The 22,892-nt window shown below is 41.1% G+C and overlaps 1 pseudogene; it reads right to left on the reverse strand.

The window, feature by feature from the left end:
• Positions 1-5,388: 5,388 nt before the first annotated feature.
• LOC744339 (corepressor interacting with RBPJ 1-like) lies at positions 5,389-22,892 on the reverse strand (annotated as a pseudogene).

Here is a 22,892-nt window from a genome sequence, read left to right on the forward strand (position 1 = left end):
TGCATTTCCCTGATGATGAGTGATGCTGAGCATCTTTTCATAGAGCTGTTGGCCATTCGTATGTTCTTCTTTTGAAAAAATGTCTATTCAGGCCCTTTGCCCAGTGTTTAAGTCAGATTATCTGTTGTTGTTCTTATTGTTTTGTGCTATTGTGCAGTTTGAGTTCCTTATATGTTTGGGATATTAGCCCCTTATGAGATATATGGTTTGCAGGACCTCACATATATGTGGAATCTGAAATAGCTGAATTCATAGAAGCACAGAGTAGAATGGTGCTTTCCAGGAGTTAGGGGCTAGGGGTAACAAGGAGAGGTTGTTCAAAGGGTATGAAGTTCCAGTTGCACAAGAGGCATAAGTTCTGGAGATCCAAGGTACAGCAGTGACTAGAGTTAACAGTACTGTATTGGTTACTTGAAATTTTCTTAGAAGGTAGGTTTTAAGTATTCTCACCACACACACAAAAAGTAATTATGTGAGGTGATGGATATGTTACTTAGCTTGATCGTGGTGATCATTTCACTATCTATATGTATATCAAAACATCAAGTTGTGCACTTTTAAATATGTACAATTTTTATCAATTGTACCTCAATAAAGCTAAAAAATAAGTAGGTAAATAAATAAATTTGGGCCCAGGTGATCCCCCTTTGGTAGTTGAGAGAAGAGGCTCAGCAAATCCATGTGACCATCACAATAATGTGGGCTCCTCTATGGCCAAGTGTAAAAGCTCCTAGTTCTCATCTGGTGAGACAGAAGACAACCACAAGTCAGGCAAAATAACTTTATTGGCCGGGCGCGGTGGCTCACGCCTGTAATCCCAGCACTTTGGGAGGCCGAGGCGGGCAGATTAGGAGGTCAGGAGATTGAGATCATCCTGGCTAACACGGTGAAACCCCGTCTCTACTAAAAATACAAAAAAATTAGCCAGGTGTGGTGGTGGGCGCCTGTAGTCCCAGCTACTCGGGAGGTTGAGGCAGAAGAATGGCATGAACCCGGGAGGTGGAGCTTGCAGTGAGCCGAGATCATGCCACTGCACTCCAGCCTGGGCAACAGAGCAAGACTTCATCTCAAAAAAAAAAGAAAAAAAAACTTTATTACTCACAGGTAGGCAACAGGGATAAATAAAAGCCTAGGACACACAGGGAGCAGGTCCCCCAGGGTTCAGGTAAGCTGCCCAGGGTCGATGGACCCCTATCTGTGCAAGCCGCATGTCACACCCGAGCTCAGAGACCTTGAATGTGCTCCACTCTGGGTTTCTACCCTGGGAGCAACTGGGATCATTTAGTCAAGCATTACAGAACATCCTGTTCTTCCAGGAATGAGGTAATAACCCAGATTGTTGCAGACATTTTCTCTTTATTTCAAGATGTTGCATTCTCGGTACATTGTGCTGGAGAATTGTAATCAAGTTGGAGAAGAGCAGGGGCAGCCAGCGTCATCTGGGGCCCTGGCCTCCTGCTCCAAGCTGGATTCAGGACTAGCTCTTCTGCCCATGCTTTTCCCTCCATCCCTCAGTGTCCTTGATCCATAGCCCTGTGCTGCCACCCGTGTGGTGGCTGTAGATCTGCTGCAGGGTCCTGCAGGAGACGGGCATTGTTTCTCACTGTCCCTCCCTCTTTTATCTTTATAGAGAATATTAAGCATGTGTCCCAGGCACTGTGCTAAGCACCTTACATGTAGCAGTGATTTAAACTCTCACTAGAATCCTATGAGGTAAGTACAACATTATTGAGGATGAGCAAGGTTGAGTGGCTTGCCCAGTTTACTTAATTAGGGAGCAGAGGAGCTGGGATTTGATTTTAGGTTGGCTGATCCCAAACCCAACTTTCCCAAGTATAAGCCCAGTGTCCATAACCACAGCTCTGCAGGTTCCACTAAGGGTATGAGTGGTGGAGGGTTTCCTTTGGTAACATCACACTGGAATCCTGGAATTGTCCATTTGTGTGCCCAGGGCTTTGGGAGTGAGACACACTGTTCTTTGTGGCAGCTCTAGGCTATGGTGAGAATTTTATGGGACAAGGACACTCAGTGGGTAAGCAGAGAAGGATACTGCAATGGAAGTAAAAGTTGCTAGCACTTAAAAAAAATCCCATTCTTTCCAATTGAGTTCCACCCTCTACCTACTCCCCAGAATAAATAAATAAACATCCCATTCCTTCCTTCCTCTCTCCTCCCTCTTTCTCTTGGGAAATTAAGAGTGAGACTTTGGGGCCAACTCAGTGGCTTCCACCTGTAACCCCAGCACTTTAGGAGGTCAAGGCAGGAAGACTCTTTGAGCCCAATGGTTTGAAGCTGCAGTGAGCTATGATCGTGCCACTGCATTCCAGCCTAGGCAACAGAGCAAGACCCTGTCCCTATTTTTAAAAATAAATAAGCCAGCTGGGTACGGTGGCTCACACCTATAATCCCAGCACTTTGGGTGGCTGAGGTGAGTGGATCTCCTGAGGTCAGGAGTTCGAGACCAGCCTGACCAATATGGTGAAACCCCATCTTTACTAAAAATACAAAAATTAGCCAGGTGTGGTGGTGTGTGCCTGTAGTCTCAGCTACTTGGGAGGCTGAGACAGGAGAATTGCTTGAACCCAGGAGGCAGAGGTTGCTGTGAGCCGATATCACACCATAGCACTCCACCCTGGGCAACAGGGCGAGACTCCATCTCAAAAATCAATCAATCAGTCAATCAATCAATCAGGCCTGGTACAGTGGCTCACATCCGTAATCCTAGCACTTTGGGAGACCAAGGCAGGAGGATCACTTGAGGTCAGGAGTTCCAGACCAGCCTGGTCAACATGGCGAAACCCTGTCTCTACTAAAAATGCAAAAATTAGCCAGGCATGATGGCCTGTGCCTATAATCCCAGCTACTCAGGAGGCTGAGGCAGGAGAATTGCTTGAGCCCGGGAGGGGGAAGTTGCAATGAACTGAGATCATGCCACTGCAGTCTAGCCTGCACAATAGAGCAAGACTCTGTCCCCATTAAAAATAAATAAATAAAAATAAAGTATAAAACAAAAATTATTGAAAGATAAATAAATAAATAAATAAATCAGAAACGACCAGATTTTGAAGTCAGGCACACCTAAGTTAAAATGTTGGTTAGTTTGCTGAACAGACACTCTGTTCAGCAAGTGAACCAGCATTTCCTACAGTCTGGGGCAGACAATCGTATGGAAGTCTGGAAAAATACAGAACATCAGTGTTTTGAGAACCCTGGACCACTCCTGTCCCTCTGCCTCAGTCATCAATGCAGAAGCCTGGCTTTGCTCTATTAAGATTGGAAATGTACACTGTTGAGTCCCAGTGGTGGAAGGAAGGAGGGTCTTTCTTCCTGTGTTAATTGAATAGAGGCTACAGTGGTTAGCCTGGACTAAAGGCATCCCTGTCTTTTGAGCAGTTCACCTCAGTAGAAAAGAATCTAAAGGAAGATCACTGCCATTTAGATCTGCTGACCTGTGTGCCTACCCCTTGCAAATGTCTGCTGGGTACTTCTAATTCCACAGGTCATCAGATGCCTGCTTGGTAATATATAAATAATAAAAACAACTTTCACTTCTTCCTATTTAAAAAAAAAAATGCTGGTTCAGCCACTGACTAGCTGTGTGACCTTGGACAAACCACTTAACCTCTCTGGGCTTCACTTCTCTCATCTGCAAAACTGGGACAGTGACAGACACTAGCTCATTGTTATGTGAATCAGGAAACATGCACAAGTAAATACTTAATAAATAGGTAGCTGTTCTGAATCCCTTCTGCTCCCAGTCTGCCCCTCAATAGCTGAGTGACATTGGATAAGATCCTTCTTCTATGGGCCTTGGTTTCCTAATTTGTACAATGAGTGTGATTGACTAGGTCAGCGTTTCCTGAAGTATGGCTTACTGGTGTAAGCTAGATGATTTTTCGTGGTACAAGGTGAATATTTGTTATTTAAAATTATGAATAGATTTTAACGTATAAGAGAAAAAATTAAACTAAGATAGCAAACGTGTGATTTTGTGGATATTGTTTGGAATGAAGCCAAGTAAAAAGTAGCGATTTAAAATAAAAAGCATGAAGTGAATAACAGATCAAGCAGTACACCAATACGGCAGAAGTTGGGAAGGTGATCCTTGAACAACCCGGATTTGGGGAAGTCTGGGCAAGATGATCTGGCCTTGATTATCTGGCTACCCAAAGAAAATCCAGCTCATGAGTTACTTGCTAGGGGGACCCGTTGGTCCGCCCTATTTTTTTAAGTGGCCAGGCCCCTGTAAGCCCCATTGCCAGGAGTTTTGGCTAATGCCCTTTCAGTACATGTTGCAAAAATAATATAAATAACTCATCCTAGGACTTCAAACATGCCACCTGAGATGTATGGTGGAAGATTACAGGTTTCCAAGACGCACCCCCTCCATCATTCCCGTGGCTTAGAGGCTTGCTGGAGAGCGGAGATCAATGCTTTGGTTTTATGGGCAGCTGGGCCACGTGACCAGGCCCCAAATCCTTTGCTTTATGGGTTGTTTACACATTCCTGGTGAGAAACGGTTTACATTCTGGGCCCTGAGCGCACTCCTAAATCAGCTGCCGGGTTCTTGCAGTTGGAGGTGAAAGAGATCTGTGTGTCGGTGGGCACCAGGAGGTGAGGGGAGGAACAGAGAGGGGCAGGCTGAGAGGGGCCTGGGGAGGGAGCCCTCAGGGCCCCGTGTTTCCTGTCTGTGGCACCTGGAACCTATTTCTGAGTCAGCGGGGGGCGCTGTGCAGGGCCTGAGGTGGGTAGGAACCTGAGGGGCTGCATATGCACCATATTCAGGATGTGCTGGGCTCGCACTCAGTACAGGCACTTGGCACACGTTAGCTCACTGGGTTCCTACAACAGCCCTGGGAGGTTGGGGTTTTTCCCATTTTCAGAGGAGGAATCGGAGACTCAGGGAAGTAAAGCAACCTGTTCCCTATTACATAGCTGAGGAGTGTCAGAGAAGGACACTCGAACCCTGCTCTGACCAAGGCAAAGGCTGTGGTCTCGCCACTCTCCTTTCTTGTCGCTGGGGCTCCAACAGAGGCCATTTGGGTTGGAACTTAGGAGATGCCTCCTGGAATGGCGAGGGAGGATGAGGGGGAGGCGATTCCTGTCTGGGTTTTGTGACTTGGCCAAGTCACTGTCTGAAAATCCCGCATCACACAGTTGACCTTGCGGATCTGGGGCACAAGATCCCCTGGAAATCATCTGGGCAAGTTCAAGGGTACCCAATGGGCCCCTGCTTGTCCCTCCCCTCCTCATTCCCTCCTTCCTCTTCTTTCTCCCAGTTACCCTTCCCCTCTTACCCCCTCCACCCTGAGAGGGTCCTTACGGTCCATTTGTTTTCCTTGGCCCCAGTTCTGCCCTTGGCAGCTGTGTGGGCTCTTAGGAAGATGCTCAGATGCTGGGGCAGCTCTCAGCCCCCTGAGTCTTCTCCAAACCATCCAGCCCCAGTGCCTCAGCAGTTCCCCAAGTGATGTGGCTTCGAGCCCCTTCCTCATCTTGGCTGCTGCCTTCTGAGGTCAGAGCAGGGAGATGACCTAAAGTTGGCGAGGGGAGTTAGCAAGCAGCCTGTGTAACGAATGTTCTTCTCTCTCTGGATCAAGAGGCAGCCAGGAGTTGTGGAAAGTGTGCAGGCTCCAAGGAGGGTGACACAGACATGGATTAATGCCCTGTTCCAACACTGAATCACCTCGCTCAAGGCACTTAACTCTCCCAGCCATGGTTTTCTCCTCTGTAAAGTAGAAGTAACAATTGTAGCAGACATCCATGCTTTGCCCAGCAGCCTTCCACCTTCCACCTGGTATCCCTAGTTTCCTGTCGAGGTCCCTTCCTCTCCTGCTCTCATCCTATATGAGTTGGGGGTAAGCTCATCCTTGGCTCAGGGACTAAGGTACTGAGCACTTCCCTCACACTACCTGCTCCCTCCCACAGTGATTGGTTCAGGAATGGGCATTTTTGAGAACACAGCAACCCATGGAGCAGAGCCATGCCAGGAGATGGCAATATTATTTGAGTGTCTGCATTAAGCTGTACCAGAAGCCAGATTCTTTTGCCTTTCCAGATAGATACACAGACTAATAAATTCCCTGTGGAAGATGAATCACAAAAAAGGCCTCCTTTCTCCAATCCTCTCTGAGTTCTCCCGCCTTCTTGCGATATGGCTTTACAGCAATTCTTATCAAAAGGTGGGATTTATTTCCTTCCTCCCTGAATTTGGGTTGCTGTTGTGATTTGCTTTGGCCAATAGAAGGTGGCAGAAGTGATGGAGGGCCAGTTCTGAGCATGCCCTTCAAAGAGCTTTGCACACTTATGTTGGTTCTCTTGGACCTGTGAACAAGCCTGAGCTAGCCTGCCAGAGGTGTGGAGACCCAGTTGTCCCAGCCAAGGCCATCCTGGACCAACCTACAGTCTGCTAGCTGGAAATGCACGGAAGAGTTCAGCCAAAAACAGCAGAGCTGACCACAGAGGCTGAACCCAGGGAAACCACAAGAACCACCCAGCTCGCTGTAGATTCATGACCAAGAATAAATACTTAACTGTTTTTGTTTTTTGTTTTCAGATGGAGTCTCGCTCTGTCACCCAGGCTGGAGTGAAGTGGCACAATCTCGGCTCACTGCAACCTCTGCCTCCTGATTCAAGCGATTTACCTGCCTCAGCCTCCTGACTAGCTAGGACTACAGGCTCATGCCACCGCCCCCGGCTAATTTTTGGAGAATAAATACTGTTTTAAACATTGCATTTTGGGGTGGTTGATTATGCACCAATAGCTGATATATTCCTTGTTTTGATTAGTCCTGTTGGTTTTTCTGTCATTTTCAATCAGAAAATCCCAGATGATGCAACTGTAATACCTACCTCATAGGACTGCTCTGAAGATTGGAAGTGACATTGGCAGAGTGGCTGGCACACTTGGGGAGGAGTCAGTAAACAATAGCTGTTGTCATTATTCCCTGTTCATCCTCCCAGCTGCTCCCTCATCCACGTCCTCCAACCACAGGCAGCAAGTCCTCTGCCAGTGTGGAGAGTGGAGGTGGGCACGCTGGCTGAGGGGTGCCCTGGGTGGCCATGCTGTTGCTACCAAGCACTGGGGAGGAGACCAGAGAACCCAAGTTCAGTTCCCCATCTTCCAGAGGTGAGCCCTTAAGTGCCCCGTGAGAGAATGAGATGCTACTTCTCGGGTTGAACGGAATAAAAGTCTTCAACAAGATTTCCCTATGGTTTAGCAACTCCACTTCTGGTATGGGCTGAATTGTGTCCTGCCCACTCCCCAAAAGTCATAAATTGAAGCACCAATTCCCAATATCTCAGAATGTGACTGTATTTGGAGGAAGAGCTTTTAAAGAAGTAACTAAATTAAAATGAGGCCATTAGGGCGGATCCTAATCCAATCTGACTGGTGCCCTTTTAAGAAAAGGAAATTTCGCACAAAGCCACCAGGTATGTATATGTACAGAGAAAATGCTATGTGAGGGCTCAGCGAGAAGGTAGTCGTTATTATTTCGTTTTACTAACCAAAAAGAAAGGCTTCAGGAGAAACCAGCATTGCCAACACCTTGATCTTAGACTTCCAGTTTCCAGAACTGTGAGAAAATTAATTTCTGTTGTTTAAGCCACCCAGTCTGTGATATTTTAATAAGGCAGCCCTAGCAGACTAATACAACTTCCTAACTGTGTAGCTCTAGGCAAGTTACTTCACTTCCTAAATGTCAGTTTCCTCATTTATAAAACAGGAATGAAAAAATAGTAGCCATGGCAGAGGGTGTTGTGAAGATTAAATGAGATAGCACCTGTAGCAGAGGTGCCCGGGACCTGGCACAGCATAAGAGCAGAGAATAGGTTAGCAATCCCTCGTAGCATGTTATTCATTTTAATTTATTCTTTGTTTATTTAGCAGCAACTTGTTTATGATGACAAAAGCCATGTGTTTACTATTCAAAAATCTCATAAAAATACCAAAAAATGCAAAGTTCCATAAAGTGTCAGCTCCTTTTCCACATATATGTAAACGTTTTAAAACTTACAACCATACCACACATATCATCTCCTGACTTCCATCCTTCCTCCAGCAATAGACCTGCAAACAGTTCTCAAGGGTTTGTTATTCTTTTTTTTTTTTTTTTTTTTTTTTTTTTGAGACAGAGTCTCGCTCTGTTTCCCAGGCTGGAGTGCAGTGGCCTGATCTCGGCTCACTACAACCTCCACCTCCTGGGTTCAAGTGATTTCTCCTGCCTCAGCCTCCTGAGTAGCTGGGACTACAGGTGTCTGCCACCAGACCAGGCTAATTTTTGTATTTTTAGTAGAGACAGGGTTTCACCATATTGGCCAGGCTGGTCTCGAACTCCTGACCTTGTGATCCGCCCGCCTCGGCCTCCCAAAGTGCTGGGATTACAGGCGTGAGCCACCGCCCCCGGCAGGGTTGTTATTCTTAAATGACCATTACTGTCTCACTTTGCTGGAAAGGGGGAAAGGGGAAACTAAACGTGAGTTTCAAAGAGAATGGCCCTGCTTCCTTTGGGGAAGCTGTTGGCCTCCCTCATTATGGGGCACCGGCCCTTCATACCCCTTCTTGGAGATATTGGTTGAAAGAGGTCCCTGTACACCCCTCCCCAGGCTGGTGCCCAGGCTCTTCTCAACACCCCTCTACCATGCTCACCCCTCATTCCCATTTTCATCCCCTGCTTTCCTGTCCTGCCCCTCCCAGGTGTTAAATGAGGGGAATTTCAGTCTGGAGTGAATGTTTACAGCTTACTTGAAACCCTTAAAAATAAAAATTCATCATAAACTGACAGATCCTTAAATTTAACTGTGCAAACAGTGCCGCTATAATATTTAAGCTCCGCTTGAATGGATGTTCTATCAAAACCACATGGGCTCCCACCTGGTTCCCTCTCTGCGATGGTGGAATTTGAGGAAATGCTGGCGGGATGTTTATTTGGGCTGAAGGCACAGACCTGCTTACTCTGGGTTACCTTTTTTATGGGTGCCTTCATGTGACTTGGTCGACAGCCCTGGGCCTTGGGCTGCACAGAGTTCCTCTGGAGGCGTAGTGAGCAGGAATAGTGCAGGATTCAGACTTGCCTGGTTTGAATCTTGGTTCTGCAAGTGACTAGCTGCGTGACCTTCAGAACTTTACCTGTCCTCTCCATGCCTCAGTTTCCCATCTCTAAAATGGCGGGAGGTGTGATGATAACAGTTCCTCTTTATCAGAAAACTAGATGAGCTAATTTGTGTGACACACAATACCTGGAATATAGCATGTCCTCAATAAACTCTGTGTGTGTGTGTGTGTGTGTGTGTGTGTCTGTGACAGAGAGAGAGAGTGAGTAAGGGAGAGAGAGGGCATGTGCTCAGGTGCAATTGATCTAACTCCTGAGTTTATGACACATGGTCCACCCCGGTCTGCGCAGTCCTGCTCTTATTTTGTTGATTCCTTCTCCTTTACCCTCATTTCCCTTGCCATTCTCTGTCCATCCAAGACATCCATTTTAGTCCATTTTGTGGATTATGGGGGTATATATCCTTAACAAAATGTAATGTTGTTTTGGTTTTCATATGGTCTTTTATTGACCTGAAAGTGTGTTACAGATTTTATTTTGTTTTGTTTTGTTTTGTTTTGTTTCACTCAGAATGATGTTTTAAACACCCATGCGTGTTGCAGTGTGTACGAGTCTCTATCTTCTAACTGTGGCTGTTACTACATGCTGTGCCTCCAGCACACTTGACCATCTGCTCCTTAACTGATGGACTCCAGATTGCCCCAACTCAGCCTCACAAACAATACTGCCTTGGAAATAACTGGACATGTCCTTTATGAACCTGTGTGAAAATTTCATTAGAATATATGACTGGAGAAAAACAACAGATGCTGGTGAGGCTGCGGAGAAAAGGGAACGCTTATGCACTGTGGAAAGCCGTTTGGAGATTTCTCAAAGAACTTAGAACTACCGTTTGACCCAGCAATCCCATTAGTGGGTATATATCCAAAAGAAAATGAATCATTCTACCAAAAAGATACATGCACTCAGGGTATGTTCATCACAGCACTATCCACAATAGCAAAGACATGGAATTAACCAGTGGATTGGCTAAAGAAGAGGTAGTACATATACAGGATGGAATGCTACACAGCCATAAAAAAGAATGGAATCACGTCCTTTGCAGCAACATGGATGTAGTTGGAGGCCATAATCCTAAGTAAATTAATGCAGGAACAGAAAACCAAACACTGAATGTTCTCACTTACAAGTGGGAGCTAAACTTTGGGTACTCAAGGACATAAAGATGGTAGCAATAGACACAGAGTGGGGTGACAGGGAGAAGCACAAAGGTTGAAAAACTATTGGGTACTATGCTCACTACCTGGGTGATGAGATCAATCATACCCCAAAGCTCAGCATCATGGAATATACCCATGTAACACATCTGCACATGTACCCCCTGAATCTAAAATAAAAATTGAGATTATTTTTTAAAAATATAAATTTAAAATTAAAAATACAAACAAAAAAAGAATCTATGACTAAGAATGAATGGTCAGATAATACGTATGCACATACCTAATCTGACTAAGAACTGTAAACTGCTAACTCATGCCATTGGGCAATTTTTTTATTCAGGCTCATTTTCTTGTTAGTTGTCAAGAGTTCCTTTCTATTCTTGTTAGCTTCTGACAAAGCAAATTGTCTTCCTTCCATCTGTCATCTGTTTACTATATCTGCATTATTCTTCATTGATGAAATGATCAATTTTGATATATTCATATTGTTTTTTCTTACACTGAGTGTTTTTAGCTTTATATTGTTTGTATTGAGTTATAATTTAAATACAAAAGGATATGTAGAGTGTTAAGCATATAGTTGGATGAGTTTGGACAAGCATCTACACTCATGTAACCACTACCACAGTAAAGATATACAACATTTTCACCACGCCAGAAAGTTCCCACTTGCCACTTCCCAGTTAATCCCCCACAAAAGGCAAATACTGCTCTAATTTTCATCACCATAAGTTAGTTTTTCATATTCTAGAATTTCATATAAATGGAATCTTACATATACTTTTGTGGCTGGCTTTTTTCATTCAATGTGTTTTTCAGATTCATTTGTGTTATTGCATATATCAGTAATTCATTCTTTTTAATTGTTGAATAGTATATCATAAGAAATTGTGTATCCACTTATCCAACCATAGACATTAGGAGTGTTTCCAGCTTTTGACTCTTATGAATAAAGCTGCTATAAACATTTATATACAAGCCGTATGTGTGTGTGTGTGTGTGTGTGGTGTGTGTGAGTGTGTGTGTGTGTTCATTTTCACTCCTAAGAATGAAATTTGTGGATCATAGATAGATAGGCTTATTTTATTTGTTTTTTTTTTTTTTTTTTTTTTTTTTTTAGTGGAGACAGGGTTTCACCATATTGGCCAGGCTGGTCTCACACTCCTGACCTCATGATCCACCCACCTCAGCCTCCCAAAGTGCTGGGATTACAGGTGTGAGCCACCACGCCTGGCTGTTTTGTTTTGTTTTTGAGAATGAGGTCTCCCTCTGTTGCCCAGGCTGGAGTAAAGTGGCATAATCATGGCTCAATGCAGCCTCAACCTTCTGGGCTCAAACAATCCTCCTGCCTCAGCCTCCCAAGTAGCTGGGACTACAGGTGCATACCGCCATGCCCAGCTAATTTTGTTTGTTTGTTTGTTTTGTAGAGACAGGGTCTTGCTATGTTGCCTAGGCTGATCTTAAACTCCTGGCCTCAAGTGATCTTCCCACCTTGGCCTCCCAAAGTGCTGGTATTATAGGCATGAGCCACCACTCCCAGCTGGTAGGCATTTTACCTTCAAAAGAAACTGTCAAAGTGTTTTCCAAAGTGTTTTTACCTTTTCACACTCAAAACAGAAGTACAAGAGATTTTCAAGTGCTCCACTTCCTCACCAACACTTGATATTTTCCATGTTTTAAATTTTAGTCATTCAGGTATGTGATGAGTATCTCATATTGGCTTTAATTTTGATTTTCCCGTATGTCTACTGATGTTAAACATCTTTTCATGCACTTATTGGGCATTTCTAGATCTCTTTTGCAGAGTATCTCTTCAAATTTTTACCCTTTTGTTTTAAATTTGACTGTCTTTTATTGTTGAGTTGTAGGAGTTTTTATATATTCTGGATGCAAGTCGTTTGTCAAATATGTGTTTTACACAAATACTTTCTCCTATTTTGTGGCTCATCTTTTCATTTTTAAGTGATCTCTCTTTTTTTCTTTTTCTGAGGTGGAGTTTCATTCTTGTTGCCCAGGCTGGAGTGCAATGGCACAATCTCGGCTGATGGCAACCTCCGCCTCCCAGGTTCAAGCAATTCTCCTGCCTCAGCCTCACGAGTAGCTGGAATTACAGGCATCCACCACCACACCCAGCTAATTTTTGTATTTTTAGTAGAGACATGATTTCTCCATGTTGGTCACGAACTCCCGACCTCAGGTGATCTGCCCACCTCAGACCCCCAAAGTGTTGGGATTACAGGCGTGAGCCACCGCACCCGGCATTAATCTCTTTTTTTTTTTTTGAGACAAGTTTTCGCTCTGTCATCCAGGCTGGAATGCAGTGGCACGATCTTGGCTCACTGCAACCTCCACCTCCTGAGTTCAAATGATCCTCCCACCTCAGCCTCCTGAGTAGCTGGGATTACAGGCGTGCACCACCATACCTGGCTAATTTTTGTATTTTTAGTAGAAACCGGGTTTCACCAGGTAGGCCAGTCTGGTCTCAAACTCCTGACCACAAGCGATCCACCCACCTCGGCCTCCCAAAGTGCTGGATTACAGACGTGAGCCACCATGCCTAGCCTTAAATAATCTTTTTTGATGAGCAGAAGTTTGTATCTTTGATAAAGTCAAATTTATCAATTTTTAAAACAGGCTTTGTTTAGAGGAATTTTAGGTTCACAGCAAAATCAAACAGAAAGTGCAGAGAGTTCTCATTTACCTCCTGCCCACATAAAAGCACAGCCTCCCCCACTACCAGCATCCTACACCACAGTGTAACTTCCATGACAATCGAGGAACCTACACTGACACACCATTATCTCCGAAAGTCCACAGTTTGCATTAGGGCTCACTCTTGGTGTTGTATATTCTATGGGTTTTGACAAATGAAAAGTAACATGTATTCACCATTATAGTATCATACAGAGTAGTTTCACTGCCCTGAAAATAACCTGGCTCTGCCTATTTATCCTTCCTTCCCCCAGCCCCTAGCAACTACTGATCTTTTTACTGTCTTCATAGTTTTGTCTTTTTCAGAATGTCATACAGTTGGAATCATACAGTTATGTAACTTTTTAAGGTTAACTTATTTTACATAGAAATATGCACTTAAGACTTCTTTATGTCTTTTTTAGGGCTTGATAGCTCATTTCTTTCAGCACTGAATGATATCCCATTGTCAGAATGTACCACAGTTTATTTGCCCATTTACCTACTGAAGGACACCCTGGTTGCTTCCAAGTTTTGGCAATGGTGAATAAAGCTGCACTTTTTTGATCTTAGAGCTATTGTGCTGTGTTTTGTTTTGTTTTGTTTTGTTTTGGTGGAGTCTTGCTCTGTCAACCAGGCTGGAGTGCAGTGGCGTGATCCTGGCTCACTGCAACCTCTGCCTCCTGGGTTCAACCAATTCTTGTGCCTCAGCCTCCCAAGTAGCTGGGATTACAGGCGTGCACCACCACACTCAGCTAAGTTTTGCATTTTTAGTAGAGACGGAGTTTCACCATGTGGGTCAGGCTGGTTTCAAACTCCTGACCTCAAGTGATCTGCCTGCCTCGGCCTCCCAAAGTGCTGGAATTACAGGTGTGAGCCACCAGGTCCAGCCAGAACTATTGTTACTAATATCTGTGTGCAGGTTTTTATGTGGACAAAAGTTTTCAACTCATTTGGGTAAATACCAAGGAGCACAATTGCTGGATAGTATGAGAAGAGTATGTTTAATTTTGTAAAAAAACTGCCAAACCATCTTCCAAAGTGCCTATACCATTTATCATTTCCACCAGCAATGAATGAGAGTTCTTGCTGCTCTATAGCCTTGCCAGCATTAAGCATTGTTGGTATTATATTTTGGATTTGGGCCATTTTAAAAAGTGGGTGGTGCTGTCTCATTGTTGTCTTAATTTTCAATTTTCTAATGACGTGATGTTGAGCATCTTTTCATATGCTTATCTGCCATCTTCTTTGGAGAGGTGCCTGTTCAGGTCTTTTGCCCATTTTTTAATTGAGTTGTTCATTTTCTTATTGCTGAGTTTTAAGAGTTTTTTTCTAAATTTTGTATAATAGTTCTTTATCAGATATGTCTTTTGCAAATATTTTCTCCAAGTTTGTGGTTTGTCTTCTCATTCTCTTGAAAATTTATCAGGATTAATCTTTTATAGGTTTTGCCTATTGAGACCTTTCCAAGAAACATGTTCACCCCAAGATTGTGAAAATACTCTCTTGTGCTTATTTCTAGAGACTTTACAGTTTTTGCTTTTGCATTTAGATCTTTGATCCATCTGAAATTAATTTTTCAGTACAGTGTAAGGTAGGGGTTGAGATGGATTTTTTTTGCATATCAATATCTAGTTGTTACAGACACTTTGTTGAAAAGCCTTTTCTTTCCCCCTTTGATTACTTTGGTATCTTTTGTTGAAATTCAATTGACGATATATGTACATATATATGTATATAATATATAGTCAATTACATATAATTGACTACATATAAATTGTATATAGAGTCTATATATATATAGTTTCTCTCTATATATAATGTGTGTGTTTGTGTATATATATACATATGCCTATTATGGGGGACTATTCTTGACACTACCATATTCTCTGGATTATTGTGGCTTTAGAGTAAGTCTTGAAATCAGGTTGGATAAGTCCTTCAATTTTGTTCTCCTTTTCCAAGATTGATTTGAATATTCTAGGTTTTTTACATTTCTATATAAATTTTAGAATCTATATGTGCTTTAAAATATTCTGCTGTAGGCCGGGTGTGATGGCTCATGCCTGTAATCCCTGCACTTTGGGAGGCCGAGGTGGGTGGATCACCTGAGGTCAGGAGTTCAAGACCAGCCTGGCCAACATGATGAAACCCTGTCTCTATTAAAAATACAAAAAAAAAAAAAATCAGCTGGGTATGGTGGCGCACACCTGTAATCCCAGATACTCAGGAGGCTGAGGCAGGAGAATCACTTGAACTAAGGAAGGGGAGGTTGCAGTGAGCCGAGATTGTGCCACTGCACTCCAGCCTGGGCAACAAGAGCAAAACTCTGTCTCAAAAAAAAAAAATCTGCTGTAATTTTTATTAAGAGTGTGCTGAATCTTTACATAAATTTGGAGATAATTAACATTTCAATAATATGGAGTCTTCCAATCCATGAACAAGGTATAGCTCTCCATTTGTTTAGATCTATTTTAATTTTTTTAATCAATATTTTGTAGTTTTGGTGTAGAGGTCTTACACATCTTTTGATAAATGTATTCTTAAGAACTTTGTGGATCTCAGAGCTATTGTTAATGATATTATTTTATATTTATTTTTAAATTACTTGTGCTACTGTATAAAATTGACTTTTTTAAAATGTTGACCCTATGTCCTGAGATTGACAATTTCTTTTGTAGATTTTGTAAGATTTTTCCACATATAAGCATATTATTAATGAATAAAGATAATTTTACTTCTTTTCTAAGCTTTATGCCTTTTTTTTTTTTTTTTTTTTTGACAGAGTCTGTCTCTGTCACCCAATCTGGAGTGCAGTGGTGCAAACACAGCTCACTGCAGCCTCGAACTTCTGGACTCAAGTCATCACCTCACCTTATCCTCCCAAGTAGCTGGAACCACAGGCATGCACAACCATGCTTGGCTAATTTTTAAAATTTCTTGTAGAGACAGGGTCTCGCCATGTTTCCCAGTCTGGTCTGGAACTCCTGGGCTCAAGCAAACCTCCCACCTCAGTCTCCTAAAGTGCTGAGATTGTAGGTGTGAGCTGCTGAGCCTGGCCTTTTATGCCTTTTATTTATTTTTCTTGTCTTATTGCAATGGCTAGAATTACCACTATTACACTGACCACAACTGAAAGGGAACATCTTGGCTTTGTTCTTAATTTTGGGGAGAAAGCATTTAGGGTTTTTTGTTTTTGTTTTTGTTTGGTTTTTGTTTTGAGACAAGACCTCACTCTGTCATCCAAGCTGGGGTGTAGTGGCACAATCAGACCTTACTGCAGCAGCCTCAAACTTATGGGTTCAAGTGATCCTCCCACCTCAGCCATCCAAGTAGCTGGGACTACAGGCATGCACCACCACACCCAGCTGATTTTTAAATTTTTCTTTTGTGGAGTCAGGGTTTTGCCATGTTGCCCAGGCTGGTATTGAATTCCTGGCCTCAAGTGATCCTCTTGCCTTGGCCTTCCAAAGAGTTGGCATTATAGGCATGAGTCATTATGCCTGGCCAGCATTCAGCTTTTTGATATTTATTATTATGTTAGATGTAAGCTTTTTATAGATGCCTGTATCAGATTGAAGATGTTCCCTTCCATTGAAAATTGTTACTAGTTTTTAAAAATCATGATGACATGTTGAATTTTGTCAAAGACATTTCCTTTATTGAGATGATCCTATGATTTTCCTTCTTTATTCTATTAATGTGATGAGTTATATTTATTACCTTTTAGATGTTGAACCAAACTTGTAACCCTGAGATGCATCCCATTCTGTTACGATGTATTATCTTTTTTTAGTGGAGTGGAGGGACCAAGAATTTTTATCTTATTTTGTTTTTTATTTCAATAGGTTTTTGTGGAACAGGTGGTATTTGGTTACATGGATGAGCTCTTTAGTGGTGATTTCTGAGATTTTGGTGCACCCATCACCCAAGCAGTGTACACTGTACCCAATGTGCAGTCTTTTATCCTCCACCCCCATCCTACCATTCCCCTTGAGTCCCCAAAGTCCACTGTATCATTCTTATGCCTTTGTGTCCTCATAGCTTAGTTTGCACTTATAAGTGAGAACATAACAATGTTTGGTTTTCCATTCCTGAGTTACTTCACTTAGAATAATGGTCTCCAATTCCATCCGGGTTGCTGCAAATGCCATTATTTCATTCCTTTTTATAGCTGAGTATTATTCCAGCATATATATATTCCAGCATATATATATATATATATATATTTCAGCATATATATATATTTCAGCATATATATATATTTCAGCATATATATATTTCAGTGTGTATATATATATATTTCAGTGTGTGTATATATATATATTTCAGTGTGTATATATATAAATATATTCCAGTGTGTATATATATATTCCAGCATATATATATATTCCAGCATATATATATTCCAGCATATATATGTATACATATATTCCAGCATATATATGTATATATATAAATGTGATATATATGTATATATATATAAATGTGATATATATATCACATTTTCTTTATCCACTTGTTGATTGATGGGTGATATGGTTTGGCTGTGTACCCACCCAAATCTCATCTTGAATGGTAGCTGCCGTAATTCCCACGTGTTGTGGGAGGGACCTGGTGGGAGATAATTTAATCATGAGGGTGGTTTCCCCCATACTGTTCTTGGGTTAGTGAATAAGTCTCACAAGATATGATGGTTTTATAAGGGGTTTTCCTTTTCACTTGCCTCTCATTCTCTTTCTTACCTGCCACCATGTAAGATGTGCCCTTCACCTTCTACCATGATTGTGAGGCCTCCTCAGCCACATGGAACTGTGATTACATTAAAGCTCTTTTTTTAATATATAAATTACTCAGTCTCAGGTATGTCTTTATCAGCAGCATAAAAACAAACTAATATAATGGGCAAAAACAAAAACATAAAGTGGGGAAAAGACACCCTAGTCAACAAATGGTTCTGGGATAATTGGCAAGCCACATGTAGAAGAATGAAACTAGATCCTCATCTCTCGCCTTATACAAAAATCACTCAACATAGGTCAAAGACTTAAATCTAAGACCTGACACCATAAAAATTTCAGAAGATAACATTGGAAAACCCTTCTAGACATCTGCTTAGACAAAGACTTCATGACCAAGAGCCCAAAAGCAAATGCAATGAAAACAAAGATAAATAGACAGGACCTAATTAAACTAAAAAGTTTCTGCACAACAAAAGAAATAATCAGCAGGGTAAACAGACAACCCACAGAGTGGGAGAAAACCTTTGCCAACTATGCACCCAACAAAGGACTAATATCCAGAATCTACGAGGAACTCAAACAAATTAGTAAGAAAAAAACAAATAATCCCATCAAAAAGTAGGTTAAGGACATGAATAGACAGTTCTCAAAAAAAAGATATACAAATGGCCAAGAAACACATGAAAAAATGCTCAACATCGCTGGTTATCAGGGAAATGCAACTCAAAACCACAATGGCTACCACCTTACTCCTGCAAGAATGGCCATAATTTAAAAATAGAAAATAATAGATGTTGGTGTAGATGTGGTAAAAAGGGAACACTTTTACACTGCTGGTAAGAATGTAAACTAGTACAACCACTATGGAAAACAGTGTGGAGATTCCTTAAAGAACAAAAATTAGATCTACCATTTGATTCAGCAATCCAATCCCACTCCTGGGTATCTACCCAGAGGAAAATAAGTCATTATATGAAAAAGACACTTGGACACACACGTTTATAGCAGCAAAATTTGTAATTGCAAAAATATGATACATTGTCTTTTTAATACAATGCTTATTTTGGCTTGTCAGTTTTTGATTAAGGATTTTTGTATCTCACAAGAAATCTTAATCTATTGTCTTTTTCCTTACCTTGTTATATTCTTGTCATTTTTGGTATCAGTATTATGCTGGATCACAAAACAACTTTGAAAGTGTTCTACTGTCCTTCACTCCCTGAAAGGATGTATATATGAATAATATTATTTCTTATTTATTTATTTTGAGACACAGTCCCACTCTGTCATCTAGGCTGGAGTGCAGTGGCATGATCTCAGCTCACTGCAGCCTTGACCTCCCAGGCTCAAGTGATCCTCCTGCTTCAGCCAGCTGAGTAGCTAGGACTACAGACACATGCCACTATGCCTGGCTAATTTTTATGTATTTTTAATAGAGACGGAGTTTCACCATGTTGCCCAGGCTTGTCTCAAACTCCTGGCCTCAAGTGGTCCTCTCACCTCAGCCTCCTGAAGTGCTGGGATTATAGGCGTGAGCCACTGCACCTGGCCTTATTTCTTATTTAAATATTTGATATAATTCACCAGTAATGCCATCTGTGCCTAGAATTTTCCTTATGGAAAGGTTTATAATTAAAATTTTAATCTCTGTAGTATACATAAGGTTATTAAAATTTTATATTTCTTCTTATACTGGTTTGATAACATGAGTTTGTCTATTTTATTTAAGTAGTTGAATTAGTGGCATAAAGTGGTTTGTCCCTTTTTAATTATTTTTAATATCTGTAGGATCTCTAGGGATACCTCGTCTGTCATCCCTGATGTTGGTAATTTGTGGTGTTTTTTTTCTCTATCAGTTTAGTTAAGTACTCAATTTTACTAATCTTTTAAAAATAATTTTTGGTTCTTTTGATTTTCTCCTAGTGTCCATGCATTTTCTTTTTTAATTTTTGTGGATACATGGTGTATATATTTATGGTGTATATGAGATATTTTGATACAAGCATGTTTATACATTTTCTATTTCACCGATTTCTGCTCTTTATTTTCTATCATCTACAAACTTTACATCTAATTTGCTCTTCTTTTCCTAATTTCTTAAGTTGGAAGCTTAGATAATTGATTTTCAATCTTTCTTCTTTTCTAACGCAAGCATTTAAAGCTAGAAGTAAATAAGTATTAAGCTATAAATATCCCTCTAAGAACTTTAACTGCATCCCATAAATTTCAATATGTTGTTTTTCCTTATCGTTTAGTTCACACTGTTTTCTAATTTCCCTTTTGACTTCTTTCTTGAGCATAAGTTATTTAGAAGTATGTTGCTTAGTTTTTGATTTTTGGAAATTTTCCATATACTTAATTGCTTTTAAGAAATTTAATTCTGTTGTGATCAGAGGACATATTTTGTGGGATTTCAGTCAGTACTTTGACATGTATTGAGATTCGCTTCATGGCTCAGCAAATAGTCTATCTTAGTGAACATTTAATATGCTCTTCAAAAAATGTATATTCAGCAGTTATTGGGTATAGTATTCTATAAATATCAATTTGTTTGATCATGTATTCAAATATTCTATTTCCTTACTGATTGATTTGTCTGCTTATTCTATCAATTACAAAAAAAGAAATATTAACATCACCTACATATTTGTGGATTTCTCTTATTTCTCACTTTGATTCTGTCCCTTTTTGTTCTTTGCATTTTAAAGGTTTGCTACTGGTTGTGTACACATTGAGAATTATTATATCATCATCATGATTTTAACTTTCTATCTATAAAATGACTGTTTTTGGTAATACTTTTTGTCTTGAAATCTAATTTGTCTGATATTAATATAGTCATACTGGTTTCCTTATGCATAGTTTGTGTGACATATTGTGTTTCATCCTTTTATGTTCAACCTGTCTCTATATTTATATTTAAAGTGACTATCTTATAAACAGCATATAGTTGAGTCTTGCCTCTTTTTATTCACTTTGAAAATCTCTGCCTCTTACTGTACATTTAATGTAACTGTTAATAAGTTTGGGGTTGGCCAGGCATGGTGGCTCATGCTCATTCCTAGCACTTTGGAAGGCCAAAGTGGGCAGATCACTTGAGGTCAGGAGTTCAAGATCAGCCTGGCCAACGTGGCGTAACCCTGTCTCTACTAAAAATACAAAAATTACCCAGGTATGGTGGCACTCACCTGTAATCTCAGCTGCTCAGGAGGCTGAGACAGAAAAATCGCTTGAACCCAGGAGACAGAGTTTGCAGTGAGCTGATATTGCACCACTACACTCCAGACTGGGCAATAGAGTGAGACTCCCTCTCAAAAAAAAAGTTTGGGGTTAAGTCTTAAGTCTAGTATGTTGTCATTTTCCATTTGTTCCCTCTGTTCTTTGTTCTCTTTTTCCTGCTTTCTTGGTCTAATTAAGTACTTTTTAAGAACCCCATCTAGTTTACTCTAATGACTTTTTAGCTATACGGCACTGTATATATATATATATATATATATATATGTATACATATATTTTTACTGTCATTCTTTTAATGATGTTTCAGAACAAAGAAAATGTCACAGAGTTATATGTGGTTTTTATCTGGTATAGGGCACAAGAAACAGTTACCAACAGAAAATATTTCTACAGCCCCAAAATAGCTTACTTACAAATATTTGCAAAATTCATTCCCATGGTACTCATGTAGTTTTGTACTTGAATCGACAGTTTACAGAGATGAGTAATTAAAATTAGGTTTTTTGGGTTTTTTTTTTTTTTTTTGAGATGGAGTCTCGCTCTATCACCCAGGCTGGAGTGCAGTGGCCCAATCTCGGCTCCCTGCAAGCTCCGCCTCCCGGGTTCATGCCGTTCTCCTGCCTCAGCCTCCCGAGTAGCTGGGACTACGGGCGCCCGCCACCACACCCAGCTAATTTTTTGTATTTTTAGTAGAGAAAGCATTTCACTGTGTTAGCCAGGATGGTCTCGATCTCCTGACCTCATGATCTGCCCGCCTCGGCCTCCCAAAGTGCTGTATTACAGGCTGTTTTGCCTTCCACGTTGGCCAGGCTGGTCTTGAACTCCCGTCATTTCTTTCAGAGTCTCTCTTCTCTGGGCTGTAATTATGGCTTCTGGGCTTTTTGTCAGAATCGGAATGGCTCCATTTGCTATCCTCCCTAGAACTTTCATGTTTTAAGAACCTGAGCTTTTCCTTGGCTTTTTCCTGGTTATGGTGACTGCTAGAAAGTTCTTCATGAAGTTTTCTCTTCTTAGAATGGTCCTTCACTTCAGAATCACTGTTGTTATGCCCTGAACACTTGCTTTTCTTTCTTTTCTTCCTATTTTTTTTCTTTATTGTCACTCTCACTCTCACTACTGCTTTCTAAAGTCTCAGTAGAGAAAGAGAGGAGGGGGAGGAGGAGGAGGAAGAGGATTTATGTTTTTTGTGTTTACTTCTGCTCTTCTGAAACTTTTTCTTTTTTCTATCTTTTTCTTTTCTTTTCTTTTTCTTCTCCAGTCGATCTAATTTCCTGAAAATTTCTGTTTTTGTTTAGCTGCTAGTGACTTTAAACATTCAACTTCTGGATATTCTTCACCCTCACTTGCAACATACTCCTTTGATGGATCATTTGCGGTCAGGTTCTCCCCAGTACATTTCGGTTCAGTGCAAACCCACTGTTTCTCATCTTCGCTATTAGCTCCAAGGGGTGCATCGATGGTCCTGAGCCATCAGTGGGAACCAAACTTGCATTGATTCCAGAAAGACCAAACAAAGGACGTTCTTGATCTGTGTTGACATGATCCCATTGGTGACATTTAATGCACCACACATTTCAAACCTCAATACCACAGGGCTGCTCTCTGATGTTCATGTCATCTTTGACATATTTTTCTCGTGGGGCTCCTTTCTGCCATTCACATTTGTATTCAGTCTCTCTTTCTGTTTCTTTTTTCTCTTTGTTTTCTTTTTTAGCTCCTGGTGGGGCTTCATACATGAAATTAAGGCCATTATTTACACGTTCATCTCCCATAAACAATCTGTTATCATATGATTCTTGTTCTTTATGATATTGCTGCATTAATTATTCTTGTTTCTTCTTATCATATGATATTTTCTGTTCTGCCATCCATACTTTTTTGATATTGGATTTGGAGGCAAGATGAAAATCCTTCTTGCACATGAAGTTGGTGAAGGATTTCCCCATCTTGGA

This window comes from Pan troglodytes, chromosome 4 (genome assembly GCF_028858775.2).
Source record: "Pan troglodytes isolate AG18354 chromosome 4, NHGRI_mPanTro3-v2.0_pri, whole genome shotgun sequence".
Lineage (NCBI taxonomy): Eukaryota > Metazoa > Chordata > Mammalia > Primates > Hominidae > Pan > Pan troglodytes.